The sequence below is a fragment of the Bradysia coprophila genome (genome assembly GCF_014529535.1).
Source record: "Bradysia coprophila strain Holo2 chromosome X unlocalized genomic scaffold, BU_Bcop_v1 contig_473, whole genome shotgun sequence".
Lineage (NCBI taxonomy): Eukaryota > Metazoa > Arthropoda > Insecta > Diptera > Sciaridae > Bradysia > Bradysia coprophila.
Genome location: NW_023503340.1, coordinates 419,037 through 434,247, shown reverse-complemented (window position 1 = coordinate 434,247; position 15,211 = coordinate 419,037). Strand labels below are relative to the sequence as shown.

General features: G+C 37.0%; 1 long non-coding RNA gene across 1 annotated transcript; it reads right to left on the bottom strand.

The window, feature by feature from the left end:
* Positions 1-204: 204 nt before the first annotated feature.
* On the bottom strand, positions 205-13,396 carry LOC119070148. The gene is made up of 3 exons (XR_005086468.1): positions 13,178-13,396; positions 10,088-10,089; positions 205-216 (listed from the first exon to the last, which is right to left on the bottom strand). It is a non-coding gene; the product is annotated as an uncharacterized LOC119070148 (long non-coding RNA).
* Positions 13,397-15,211: the final 1,815 nt, after the last annotated feature.

Here is a 15,211-nt window from a genome sequence, read left to right as displayed (position 1 = left end):
GACGTACAGTCAAGGGAACAAGAATATGCATACATGACTTTAGCACTGTGTAAGGACGAAACGGAAAGCAATACATCAGATATCAATAATAATGTGGGTACTAAACCCAAAGAGAATTCTCTGAAATTATTTCAATATGTAAGTGCAGAATCATGATTTTCTTATTATTTTTTAAAACATTTTACATCAAAAATACATTTTTAATGAAGTTATAAGCTGCAGTTACATGCATGCAATGTAATTATATTCATAATTGCTTTGTTTTTCTCTAAAAAAAACTGCACAAATGTATACGGAGCTATATCGATTGTCGATCCGTTAAACAGTTTTTGGTCGTTTTTCTTATTCCACACGAAAGGCATTACAGTGACTGACGATGGGTGTAAAATATTCGAAAATTTGATGAACATTTGATTTTAACTCGATGAATAATAACCTAAAATGCAGTTCCAGTTTGAGCATTGGAGTCGATCAATCAGCACAGTTGCAACAGTCAGCTCACGAAAATTTCTTGACATTGTTTGCATTTTCACTATGGTCCAGTAATGAGTGTGTCGACTATTTTTGTAAGCTAAGTAGGTGAGCTATCTAATAGGCTTTGGCATTTTATTCTTGGGTAGCGAGCTGTGGGTTAGCTTTTCTACGATGGACAAATTTTGAACTGTTTGCCCACTCATAAAAGTCTAAAGTTTATACATCAGGACGTAGATTTTCGTGACATTCGTTAAACTAAGAATTCGTAATTTGACAGTTGGATGTATAATATCCCATAAGAACTGTCAAGTTACGCATGTTTCGAGAATCGGCGCCCAGAATTGATAATTTCCCTGTGTTAGGCATCTTCTTCTTCTTCTTCTTTTTCAGCCTGTTTCTATCCACTGCTGGATGTAGGTCTCTCCAACTTCTTTCCATTTCGTACGATCCATTGCCATTTGCTGCCAGTTTGTACCTGCAATATTCTTAATTCCGTTTGTCCATCTCTCTGGTGGTCTACCTATAGCTCGTCTTTTATATGGTCGCCAGTTCATGATCATTTTGGTCCAACGTTCGTCTGTCCTTCTTGCAATATGTCCCGCACAGCTCCATTTCAGAGATGCTATTCTTTCCATGACATCAACGACCCTGGTTTGTTGTCGAATCCATTGTTGTAGCATAAGCTGAGCCTGACCTAGATTCGCTGCTATCGGTACAATGTCATCAGCGATGCGGAGATTGCTCAGGTACTCTCCATTTATCTTTATTCCCATTTTACTCCAGTTTAACTTCCTAAAAACACTCTGCAGAATCGCCGTGAATAATTTCGGTGAAATAGTGTCACCCTGCCTTACACCTCGGCCGATTCTGAATTTCTCCGTGCTTTATACATGAAGTAGCATTTTTGTACACATATCGAATTGTGTTGGAGTACCTTGAGTCTACTCTACATTCGTCTAATGCGTCCAATATCGACAATGTTTCCACTGAATCGAAAGCTTTTTCGAAGTCTATGAATAGCAAGACTATGTCGATGTAGTATTCACGACACTTCTCAATAAGCGTTCTCATCACCTGCAAATGGTCGTTTGTGCTGAAACCAGATCTGAAAGCAGCTTGTTCAACAGGTTGGTAGAAGTCGAACTTGTAAGTGTTCTTCTTCGTAATGATTTTCATAAACAACTTGTAGAGTCTTGACAATAGGCTTATGGGCCGGTAATTTTCCAGCTTTGTTATGTCTCCTTTTTTATGCAGCAATGTAATTACCGCATTTTCCCAGGCTTCTGGTACTTCTTCCCATTGGAGACATTGATTAAACAAAGCCGTGATTGCCTTTAATAAGGAGTCTCCACCCAGTTTAATGGCTTCCACTGGAACACCATCTTCTCCGGGAGACTTTTTGTTTTTCATCTCGGCTACTGCGGCCTTGACTTCATCAACAGTTATGTCGGGCATATCCTCCGATCCCACGTTTCTTATTATTGGTATGTATTCGGTTTCTTCCGTTGGACTCTGTCTTGCTGAAGAAAACAAATTCTCATAAAATTCTGTTGCAATGTTTAATATCGCATTTCGATCCGTTTGGATCGTTCCTGTTTTGTCTCGTAATTTGAAGATTTCTTTTTTGGCGTTTGTCATTTTTCTCCGTAGGACTTTCATATTGCAGTTAGCTTCAATTATGTTTTGAGCCAATTGGACATTATATTTTCTTTCATCTGATCTCCTTGCTTTGTTCATACTTTTAGACAAGTTCCGGTATTCCACCGAATCTCGTCCTCCATTTTTTACCAACTCTGCTCTGCTTGCGATCAGGTCTAATGTTTTTCTGCTGAGTTTTGATTCTTTCCCTTGGACGGATTTGCATTTGGATTTCATGAAACCCATTATTGTATCGACGATTTTGGTATTCAATTCGTCCAATGTTTCACATTGATTGTTGACGTTATCTATTTAATTCGGCAGTCATTTTCGTAGCAAATTCTTCATTTTGTGTGTAAAGCCGTTGTACGTCAATCCTTTCACTTCTTTGAACTAGTTGTGATCTTTGAAATCTGGTATTTAACGTGACTCTTGCACGAACCATTAGGTGATCATTACCTGTTGAAAAATTGTTTAGGACCGTAAAGTTCTTAACTATACTTACTATATCAATCGAATGATAAATATCGACTGATAATCAACAAATATCCACTGAAAATCGAATTATCAGTCTATATTTGCCGATTATCAGTCGTTATGTACCGAATATCAGGCGATATTTATCGATTATCGATAAAACATTCGATTGATATTGATTTTCTGAAAATATCGATAATCGATTCCAGGGAAATAATCGATATTTTATCAATCGAATGAATTATCGAACATGCCTACCCTGAGTAAGTAAAAGAACGGTCGAAACTGAAATGTAAGTGATGCATAATATGCATACAGTGGTTTCGTATAGCAAAATGTTTGTTGAAACTAATGAGATGAAAGAACTTTTCTGAATTAATCGTCAAAAAATTGGTTACATCAACCAAAGTTTTCCAAATTATGAATTTAGGAACTTTTTAAAAGAAACAAAACAAAATATGTTAATTTAGTAATTTCACCACAGTTTGAGGACTTCCAATGTGTGTTATATGATTTAAAATAACAAGAACTTTAAGACTTAGTTTTTTCGTTTTTAATCGTAGTCCCGTAGTCTCACAATAGCCACATATAAGTTATCGCAAAGTACCGCAAGTGACATAAACTAGCACAAGGTACAGCAAGTCACTTATAAGTTAGAGCAAAGTACCGAAAGTCACTTATAACTTATCGCAGAGTACCGCAAGTCATTTCTAAATTATCGCAAAGTATTGCAAGTAACTTATAAGTTATCGCAAAGTACAGCAAGTCACTTATAAGTTATCGCGAAGTACCGCAAGTAACATATAAGTTATCTCAAAGTAACGTAAGTTGCTTCTAGGTTATCGTTAAGTACCACAAGTGACATATAAGTTGTCGCAGAGTACCGCAAATGACATACGAGTTATTGAAAACTACCGCAAGTTACTTGTAAGTTACCGCAGAGTACCGCAAGTCACTTATAAGTTATCGCAGAGTACCGCAAGTGACATACAAGTTATTGAAAAGTACCGCAAGTTACTTGTAAGTTACCGCAGAGTACCGCAAGTCACTTATAAGTTATCGCAAAGTACCGCAAGTGACATATAAGTTGTCGCAAAGTAACGCAAGTAAAATATAAGTTATCGCAAAGTACATCCAGTCACTTATAACTTATCGCAGAGTACCGCAAGTCATTTCTAAATTATAACAAAGTATTGCAAGTAACTTAAAAGTTATCGCAAAGTACCGCAAGTGACATATAAGTTATCGCAGAGTACCGCAAGTGACATATAAGTTGTCGCAAAGTAACGAAAGTAACATATAAATTATTGAAAAGTAACCCAAGTCACTTGTAAGTTACCGCAGAGTACCGCAAGTCATTTCTAAATTTCCTGAATCAGGCCAGTTTCCATTGTTCTGGATAAATAGAGTAGGGTAATTTTTGTTAAGAATAGAAGCCACTCCATGGGTGGAATTTGTGTCATGTACAGGTACAAATTTAGGATTAACAAAAAAATTATTGCAAAGTAAAGCAAGTTGCTTCTAAGTTATCGTTAAGTACCACAAGTGACATATAAGTTGTCGCACAGTACCGCAAGTGACATACAAGTTATTGAAAACTACCGCAAGTTACTTGTAAGTTACCGCAGATTACCGCAAGTCACTTATAAGTTATCGCAGAGTACCGCAAGTGACATACAAGTTATTGAAAAGTACCGCAAGTTACTTGTAAGTTACCGCAGAGTATCGCAAGTCACTTATAAGTTATCTCAAAGTACCGCAAGTCACTTATAAGTTATCGCAAAGTACAGCAAGTTGATTATAAGTTATAACTTATCGCAGAGTACCGCAAGTCATTTCTAAATTATAACAAAGTATTGCAAGTCACTTAAAAGTTATCGCAAAGTACCGCAAGTAATTTATAAGTCATCGTGAAGTATCGCAAGTGACATATAAGCTATCGCAAAGTAACGCAAGTGACATATAAGTTATTGCAAAGTACCGCAAGTTGATTATAAGTTATCGTCAAGTACCGTAAGTCATTTCTAAATTATTCCAAAGTATTGCAAGTCACTTTAAAGTTATTGCAAAGTACCGCAAGTCACTTATAAGTTATCGCAAAGTACAGCAAAAGACATATAAGTTGTCGCAAAGTAACGCAAGTGACATATAAGTTATCGCAAAATACCTCCAGTCACTTATAACTTATCGCATAGTACCGCAAGTCATTTCTAAATTATAGCAAAGTATTGCAAGTCACTTATAAGTTATCGCAAAGTACAGCAAGTTGATTATAAGTTATAACTTATCGCAGAGTACCGCAAGTCATTTCTAAATTATAACAAAGTATTGCAAGTCACTTAAAAGTTATCGCAAAGTACCGCAAGTGACATATAAGTTATCGCAGAGTACCGCAAGTGACATATAATTTATCGCAGAGTACCGCAAGTGACATATAAGTTGTCGCAAAGTAACGCAAGTAACATATAAGTTATTGAAAAGTACCGCAAGTCACTTGTAAGTTACCGCAGAGTACCGCAAGTCATTTCTAAATTTCCTGAATCAGGCCAGTTTCCATTGTTCTGGATAAATAGAGTAGGGTAATTTTTGTTAAGAATAGAAGCCACTCCATGGGTGGAATTTGTGTCATGTACAGGTACAAATTTAGGATTAACAAAAAAATTATTGCAAAGTAAAGCAAGTTGCTTCTAAGTTATCGTTAAGTACCACAAGTGACATATAAGTTGTCGCAGAGTACCGCAAGTGACATACAAGTTATTGAAAACTACCGCAAGTTACTTGTAAGTTACCGCAGATTACCGCAAGTGACATACAAGTTATTGAAAAGTACCGCAAGTTACTTATAAGTTATCGCAGAGTATCGCAAGTGACATACAAGTTATTGAAAAGTACCGCAAGTTACTTGTAAGTTACCGCAGAGTATCGCAAGTCACTTATAAGTTATCGCAAAGTACAGCAAGTTGATTATAAGTTATAACTTATCGCAGAGTACCGCAAGTCATTTCTAAATTATAACAAAGTATTGCAAGTCACTTAAAAGTTATCGCAAAGTACCGCAAGTAATTTATAAGTCATCGTGAAGTATCGCAAGTGACATATAAGCTATCGCAAAGTAACGCAAGTGACATATAAGTTATTGCAAAGTACCGCAAGTTGATTATAAGTTATCGTCAAGTACCGTAAGTCATTTCTAAATTATCACAAAGTATTGCAAGTCACTTTAAAGTTATTGCAAAGTACCGCAAGTCACTTATAAGTTATTGCAAAGTACAGCAAAAGACATATAAGTTGTCGCAAAGTAACGCAAGTGACATATAAGTTATCGTAAGTCATTTCTAAATTATCACAAAGTATTGCAAGTCACTTTAAAGTTATTGCAAAATACCTCCAGTCACTTATAACTTATCGCATAGTACCGCAAGTCATTTCTAAATTATAGCAAAGTATTGCAAGTAACTTATAAGTTATCGCAAAGTACCGCAAGTGACATATAAGCTATCGCAGAGTACCGCAAGTGACATATAAGTTGTCGCAAAGTAACGCAAGTAACATATAAGTTATTGAAAAGTACCGCAAGTCACTTGTAAGTTACCGCAGAGTACCGCAAGTCATTTCTAAATTATTGTAAAGTATAGCAAGTTGCTTCTAAGTTATCGTTAAGTACCACAAGTGACATATAAGTTGTCGCAGAGTACCGCAAGTGACATACAAGTTATTGAAAAGTACCGCAAGTTACTTGTAAGTTACCGCAGAGTACCGCAAGTCACTTATAAGTTATCGCAAAGTACCGCAAGTGACATATAAGTTGTCGTAAAGTAACGCAAGTAACATATAAGTTATTGAAACGTACAGCAAGTTGATTACAAGTTATTGTTAAGTACCACAAGTGACATATAAGTTGTCGCAAAGTACCGCAAGTCACTTATATATAATTTATCGCAAAGTATCGCAAGTAACATATAAGTTATCGCAGAGTACCGCAAGTCACTTATAAGTTATCGCAAAGTACCGCAAGTCACTTATAAGTTATCGCAAAGTACCTCAAGAGACATATAAGTTAGAGCAAAGTACCGCAAGTGACATATAAGTTATCGCAAAGTACCGCAAGTCACTTATATTATAAGTTATCGCGAAGTACCGCAAGTCAATTATAAATTGTCGTGTCAAAATAACAGTTTTAAAAGCGATGTGCTAAAACGAACAGGTCACTTATAAATTATCGCAAAGTACCGCAAGTCACTTATGAGTTATCGCAAATTACCTCAAGTCACTTATAAGTTATTGCAAAGTACCACAAGTCACTTATAACTTATCGCAGAGTACCGCAAGTCATTTCTAAATTATTGCAAAGTATTGAGAGTCACTTAAAAGTTATCGCAAAGTACCGCAAGTCCCTTATAAGCTATCGCAAAGTACTGCAAGTGACATATAAGCTATAAAGTACCGCAAGTCACTTATAAGTTATAGCAAAATACCGCAAGTCACTTATAAATTTTCACGAAGTGCCGCAAGCGACATGTAAGTTGTCTTGTCAAAATAACAGTATTAAAAGCGATGTTCACAAATTGTTCCCGATTAATGATCTACCTCCGCAGCACCCAATGTAACACACTATTTTCGAAACAAGTGACGAAAAGTAGGACTTTCCTCTGCCTTTATTGCGAAAAACGTTGTATACAACTCGATGATATAGTTATTTATAGAACCGAGGTATAGATGCTATTTTAGGCACTAGATGTGTAGATTGTCACTCGAGGCACTAAAAAGCATTTATCATCGAGTTGTATACAACGTTTTTCGCAATAAAGGCAAAGGAGACAACTTTTCGTCACTTGTTGCGAAAAAATCTTTTTTAGGCACTAGATATGTAGATTGTCACTCAAGGCCGTAGGCGGAGTGTGACAATACACATCGGTTGTATAAATAACTATTTTACATTTCTAAGTGTTCAAAAAAACCTTCAAAAAATCCATTCATACTTTAAAAAGGCTAAAAACGTCTAAAGCTTGGCATATCCAAAACGAAGACTTACTACTAAGATCGTCCCGATATAGGTTTCTTCCAAGGTCGTTCAAAATGTCAATCGTCATCTACAGAGAAGGAAACACAACCTCACTTTGAAGTTTCAACGATCAAATTTTTTTCAAGTTGCGGTTATGTTTGCTTCTGTGGATGCGCTCGTTCGTTTTCGACTTTACGATGTAAGAAACCTATAACATTTGGATATGAAATTACCAGTTCAGTGAGTTTGTCATTTTCACAGGAATTTTTCATTAGCGTTATATAGTTGCCCTTGCGTTTGTCACAATCAACGGTCAATACATCCAAATGTAGTGTCTCGACCTAATTGAAATTCGGCAGGATTACGCGGAATGATGTTGCAATCACAGTGGAAATGTGTTTTAGGTTCGGCGCAACAAATTTTTGTGCACTTTTTATGCAAATTTGAAGAATATTGTGTTCTCAATTGTGTACTAACCGAAAGACATATTACCAAGGTAAATTTCCGCCAAGGCAAATATGGGCGGAGGTAATGCCATTCAGACGCGCGGCGTAACACAATAGTTCGATGCTAATGACACCTTTTTTTAAAATGGTTGACTATGACTTACTTGTGTTTCACAAAATTTTGTGCCTATCACAAAACAGATGGCCCAGATTTCTATCCAAATTCGTGTTTTTGAAGAAGTGGAGAGATGGCAGTTATAGCAAACATTCGTGCCACTGCACATCTGATTCGGTTCTGTATGGCGTTACCTCCGCCCATATATCTACCTTGCATATTACATGCTCAAATGACACTTCATGTGATCAAACCTGCGATCACATTATGGAGGCGAAACGTCACAAACCGTCACGCGTCATCAATAATTTCTGCATAACCATGGACGCTAAAAAGCGTAATAACAGAAAAAAACTTGAAAATATCAAAGAATCCATTTATTTATTTAAACAAGCGAAAAAAAAGACTGCTCACAAAGGCGCAGTCAGTAAAAAAACGATCTTTTCATCAACAAATAAATATTACAATAAATAAAAATCATCTACTCTACTTCTCCCTAATGTTCCTAGAATGCATGCCGCATTTCCTCTTTGAATAGCGATTGAAATTTTCTGTAATAAGTAATCGGTGGAGCGCGGTTCTCCTGAAGCTGCTTTCATTAATGACCCCAATTTGTAGACAAATTTTTTCGTTTCTGGGCCCATGCAACCTAGCGATTCGAAAGCAATAGGAGTGAATAAATAATTTTCTTTTAGATCTATATAATGGTTATGCTTCAATCTTTCTGCCTTTTCTGCGATTGACCCTGATTTCTTAGAAGATTCATTTATGTATGAAGGAGCCAACGTATCACGTATTGTCACATCCCATAAAAGAGACTTTCCATGACTCCACGGAATTATGGTCATACCGTCAACTCTTTTACCGTCACTTCTAGAAATACCTGGTGGTTGCAATATAGTTGGTACTCCTGCAGAAGAAAATGCATGAGAAAATATTCCATTAACATCGTCATGTCTAGGTGTTATTGCTCCAGTCATATTACAAGACAAACCGTGCAAACCGTTCTTTTTTACCATTTTACCACAGATACATTTATACTCTTCGCATAATTGGGAACCTATACGAAGACCAACAGCAATTCTCGCGGCGTTGTTATCTAATAGCAAACCTAATTTACTCGATGGGACCACCTGCAGCCACTTTGAAGATTCTTTAGTAGATGACGCAAGTAATCTGGCACGTGTAATAGGTTCACTAGATTCAAACATCTCGCAAAACTTACTCCTAATCATCGGGGTATCCCAATTTTTTTGCACCTTTTTATTTTCATCATTCTCTGGAATAAAATCTCTAGGAACCTGTTCAATTAATCCTAAAATGTTATCGTTAATTATATGAATATTAAAATTCTTTAAAAGTTCATTTGACAAATCAGATGAAGAATACACAGATGACAAATAGGCTGGTACTGCTAGATCTTCAACTTTCCGAATACCTAACCCGCCGAAAACTAAAGGAAGAGAAGCCTGATCCCAAGAAAAATCCGATATCCTAACATTCGCGATAGCTTCGAGTGTTGAACGAAAAATCTCATCAACAGTCCTCAAATGATCACGCAACATAAATGCCCTAGACGTACGCAACAAATAATTAAACCTGCAGCTACCTAAAGACTTTCTGAAAATACACAAGGCCGGATGAACATCCATCAACTTTAAACGATCACACATTAACTTAATCGTTTCAACTTTTGATGCAAACATCCTCTCTAAATCTGATTCAAAAACTGGCAAAGAATTATTTACAAAACTAAATTCTATTGTTGAGAGTGCGAATGTAAGTATTGAAATTTATTTGAAATGAAAATCCTTAAAATATGTAAAATGAGAAACATGGAACAAATGTTTTGTTCGTTAGGTTACAGGAGAAATTCACAAAGTCACACAAGTCATGGGTGTTGCTATACCGACAGTTGTGACCTTTGATGAGAACCGCTTAAACGCTGTATTAAACGAAGTAAGTATTACGTTAAAGTGTCTTATGCGTTTACTCTTACGTTCCTTGAGTAAGGGGAAACCTAGTGTGTGGTTGCCAAGAGATGACAATTCAGCAAAAAAAAGTCCGTCTACCGTGCTGTTTTTTGCCGATATTGCGGGTAAATTACGTCCGATTTTCATAAACGTTTTTCGTTTGAAAGGTTTTGAAGACCGTAAGGCCCTCACTGGCTGGTTAAATAAACATTTTTTTTCACATTTATGACTAACCGTTTAAAAAAAAACGTTTTCCGCTTTAATTTTCGCTAAGACATTAGAACCGTACCTTCTCTGTAGAGATTGAACACGATCATCCTGTTATAAAAATATCGAAATTACACTGTATTATGATTGTCCATTTCCATTTTATCCGTTTCAGGAGAGCTTGATGAAGAATTACTTGTATTACCTCTTCGACGACAATGATGTGAGTATAGTCTTATAGTTTATAGTAAAGTATAGTTTATGGGACAAGCACGAATGGAAGCGCGAATGGGATCGATTAAGGGTGGTAAATCTGGAAAATCAGGAAAAATGCATTACAACAACAATTTTCTTACTCACTTCGTTTTCCTTGTAGGAACTACATAAACATTTAACACGTCTACATGTATTGTAACGAACAACTAACAAAAGAAGGGTGAAAGGGGCGTGGACATCACAGGCTCATTTCCTGTTGTAATTCTTGTTGATTTGTCCCCCATCGATCCCATAAGAATAAATACGAAAAACCCGAAAAAGGTCCTTCAGTCCAACATTCGTGCTTGTTTCCTAAACTACAATTTTGTCCATTAGGTATTGAAAAGAAAATTTCCCTTTGTTAGGCTGGGGGAACCAAAAATAAATTGAGTGCAGCATGATCGATGATCGATAAATCATAATGTGAGCCAGAAAACCTGATTTTACTAAAGAACATATTCAACAGAATAACTTTGTGTTTTTGCACACATTGAGTTTTTTTTCGATGGGCACATTTCTCCGAAGTGAACGCTGTGTAAATCTTTTGCATGCGTGTAATTTACATTTGGTAAGTATTTTGTAAACCTACGAGCGGGGGTATTTTATAGCTCGACTAGGTCTCTAACGACCCAGTAAGTCCATGACCTTAGTTAGTTAGTGACCTTAATGGGTTCGTGGCTATATTATGCACGTTGCCATACTACGTTTGAAAAACTACTGTGAAACATGACTTACAGTTTTGTTATTGCTTTCGTAAAAGTAACGTAAAAAATAAAATTTAATGTAATGCGAAATCCAGTATGAAATACATGCATAGAAAACCCGTTCTACTGATTAACTGAATTAAATAAGCTTAATCAAATTCTACAACAAACTTGCTCGAAGCCAGCCTTCTAAGTAGCACTCTTCCTCAGCTACCTCGGCATCGGATCGATCGAATTTGCTGAAAATATCTCCGAAGATTCCTATTGTAACCACCTTTCAGGGATAAATAATAGTAATTTATGCAACCGAGTGATAAATGCTGATGTGTGCCTAAAAAATCATTTATCGCCGAGTTGTATACAACGTTTTTCTCAAAAAAATCCAGCGAAGGTTTGTCATTTTGTCACTGAGTTGAGAAAAGAATTTTTCATTATGGATCCGATTCAGTCGTATAAACACAGACGGACGGACAGAATGCTTTGACCATATCGTGAGCTTCGTATGCGACATGTTACAAACGGTATATTATTGTCCGTCCGCAACATTTTACTCCGCAGAAAACCATGCACTTAATTTGTGAATGACCGTCCGATAGGTGTAACTGGGTATGATGTCAGTACATAATTAAGGTTTTTACACTAATTCGAAACTGAGATATTTCACTCCTATTATTGCATATCATAGTCGCATATGCAACTTCTCTCTCCTAATAAGTGTCTAGAAAAATTTTGTGTTCGTACTTCAGAAACCAAACGATTTATAATAGAAATGAAAATTACAAAAATCATCTGAACAATAATTATTCGTAGTTAAGCCCGAACTTTTTGTTGAACAGTTTCAGCTTCGTCACTTGAGCTTTCTCTTTCTCATTGTACGGCACATTTTGTCGATATTCAAAGAATAGATTTTTTGCATTAGCCACGTAACCATTTGATGTTATCATCTGCGCCCGTGCGTGTCCATCCGGATCTGGCGGATACACGAAGCCTGGACACGGTTTGCATGTTTTGTTTGAGTTAAATTTTATCCAGCCGAACGCTAGTTTGAGCAGAATTGGTCGACACGCATTCACTATCGGATCGTCTGACCTGAATATCTGAAAAGATAAGAAATGAGCACATACAATGAATAAGGACTTCCTATGCGTCATTCACAGAAAGCGCCAAAATGAGTAGCGATATGATTCGGTATAGGAGAAATTCATTTTACTGCTGAATGTGTTTATTAGACCCATACGAAGTACGAGAGTCTTATGCGTTTACTCTTACATTTGTTACACGTCGTGTTGTCCCTAAGTCCCTAAGTGTGGTTGCATATACATGCCAAATCAGCAAAAAAAAATCATGTCCGTCTGTCTGTCTTCACGATAACTCGAGTAAAACGTATCCAAATTGAATTTTTTTGTGCCGTTCAAAAGACAGGCTAAGTTCGGTCGACTCACTCCTGAGATAAGGTAGAAGAAGTGCTATTTTCGGCCCCGGTAACGGTTTATCGCCTAAAGCTATGTGAAATATATGTAGCTAAGAAGTTAATAAAAGCTGCTGACAAAACCTTTTAAGAAAAGAAAGTTTGTAAAAATCGGATCAGCGGATCGGAAGTTAGAGTCAACAGAGTAAGCGTGAGCCCGACTATTCGACCGTGCAATGAACGTAGCAATTTTTGTCGATATCTCGGATAAAATACGTGTGATTTGATGATTGGTTATGTGCTGGGTGTATTTTAGGCATCCCATATATTTTAGATGTAGAATGGCCCTTTATACATACATAAAGAAAGTGTATTTCGTGCTGGGCTTTCAAAATTTCTTTTAGCAATTTTAATGGGAGGTATAGTTTAGAGATAGTTTTAATGGAAAGATTTAAGGATAAAGAGAGTGAAGTTGCACAGTAATAGTACATTACTATACAAGGGAAGGAAAGTGATATCTCGTAATTAGATGAGAAAAAGTATCTGAGGGCGGCAGCCCGAGGTACTTTTACTCATCGTGATACGAGATATAACTTTATTTCCCGTGTGTAGTATATATAACGTTTTTTACTATGCGAGTGATGTAAAGGTTATTGCCTATACATGTAATAGCCTCATTACATGCAACAGCATAGTAAAGGGTCTTTACACGAATAGACGTTTCGACAATACGAAAATTTTGTTGTCGCTTCCCAAATTCCGATATTAAATCAAAATCACTATCGAAGATACCACCTATGACAGTCAAAGTGAATATTTTCACAATTAAAAGATAACCAAAATTGAGTATAATTCTCACTTCAACTGCATTAGCCGATCAATAATGAGTTTCAAGGAGAGGATAGGGTGTAACATGCTTAGGAAGTTCGCGAGGCTAAGGGTCAAAAGTAGGAATAAAATGCAACAAACCTCATTATCAGTAGTGTCCATGATTCCACTTTCAACAATATCTCGGCCCTCACGTTCGGCAATGTCTCGACCTTCACGTTCAGCAATGTCGCGGCTCTCACGTTCGGCAATGTCTCGGTTCTCAGATTCGGTAATGGCTCGGTTTTCGATGGTTTGTTGTTCCTCATTTTTGGCCAGATTGTTTTCCAATTCTAAGATCTGACGTTGTAGGTCCGGTACGATGGTTACTATTTTTCTTTTAAACGAGATAAATTCTTGTTCTAGCTGCTTGTAGTTCACGGACGCAGCTATAAGTTTTCCGTCTGCCTCTTTCAGTGAATTTTCAAAATTTTCTTTTCGACAACCAGCGCTTTTATTTCCTCTTCCTTACTCGCAAACCAAAGTGCCGATCCGCTCAAATCAGCCTCCAATTTGGCAATATGTTCCACCTTCATTTTTTCCACTTCTTCGAATCCTTTCTTTTCGGCAACCAGCGCTCCAACTTCTCTTTCCTTACTAGCTGCATAAACGGTCCACACATTAAGATCAGCCTCCAATTTAGTAATTCGGTCCATTTTTATTCTTTCCGCTTCTTCCAATCTCTCCTTTTCGGCAACCATCGTCTTCAGTTCCTCTTCTTTACTCGCAGCATACACGGTCCATCCGATCACATCAGTTTCCAGTTTAGAAATGCGCTCCACTTTCATTTTTTCAGCTTCTGTTAATATCTTCTTCTCAGCGACCAGATCTTCGACTTCTTTTTGTTTACTCGTAGCATCATCCTCTAATTTCGCGATGTTTTGTAGAACTTCAGCTTTTGTTCTTTCCACTGTCTCCAAATGCTTCTTCACATCTAACAGTGCTTGGCGTGCTCCTTCTAATTCTGTTTGTAGTGTTTCATTCTTCTCGGTCATTTCGAACAGCGATACATTGGCTGCGGCAACTTCTACTTCTTTCTTTTTCAGTTCAAGCATTACGTCAAAATTGGATGGGTCGAGCCAATTTGTTAAAAGTCTCACGTTGTCCCGTATTTCCGTCATCATTTCACACGAACTTGCTAACATAGGATAGGATATAAACAAGTCGAATGGATTAATTTTTGATGAGAAAAGGGGTCATTCATAAAGTGCGCACGCTGTTAAGGGGGAAGGAGGTTTAGACGAAAGCGTGCGTTTCATACATTTTTGGGTGCAGGTGGAGGGGGTCTAAAATTCGTCATTTTTAGCGTGCGCCGTATGTGAATGGCCCCCTAAGACTATAATTGAAGTATGAGAACAACGTTTTCTTTTAAATACTACTTACAAGCGCTTGAGTCACCAGTTACGACGTAGTCTACTCGTGATCGTTTTGGCGGATAACCTGTAATTATTCATTGATAGTTTACTGAGCAGGCGACGAGATCAACGAGAATTGCTTTTCATGATTTTGGGTGTTGGCCAAATTTGCGGTGTATATGTAGTGGCCACATATTACCCGAATACTAGCAATGCATCTCTTGATAAGACATGACACATAATGCGGTTTAATGCTTAAGAGGTCGCCAAACTAATTTTTTTAGTAACTT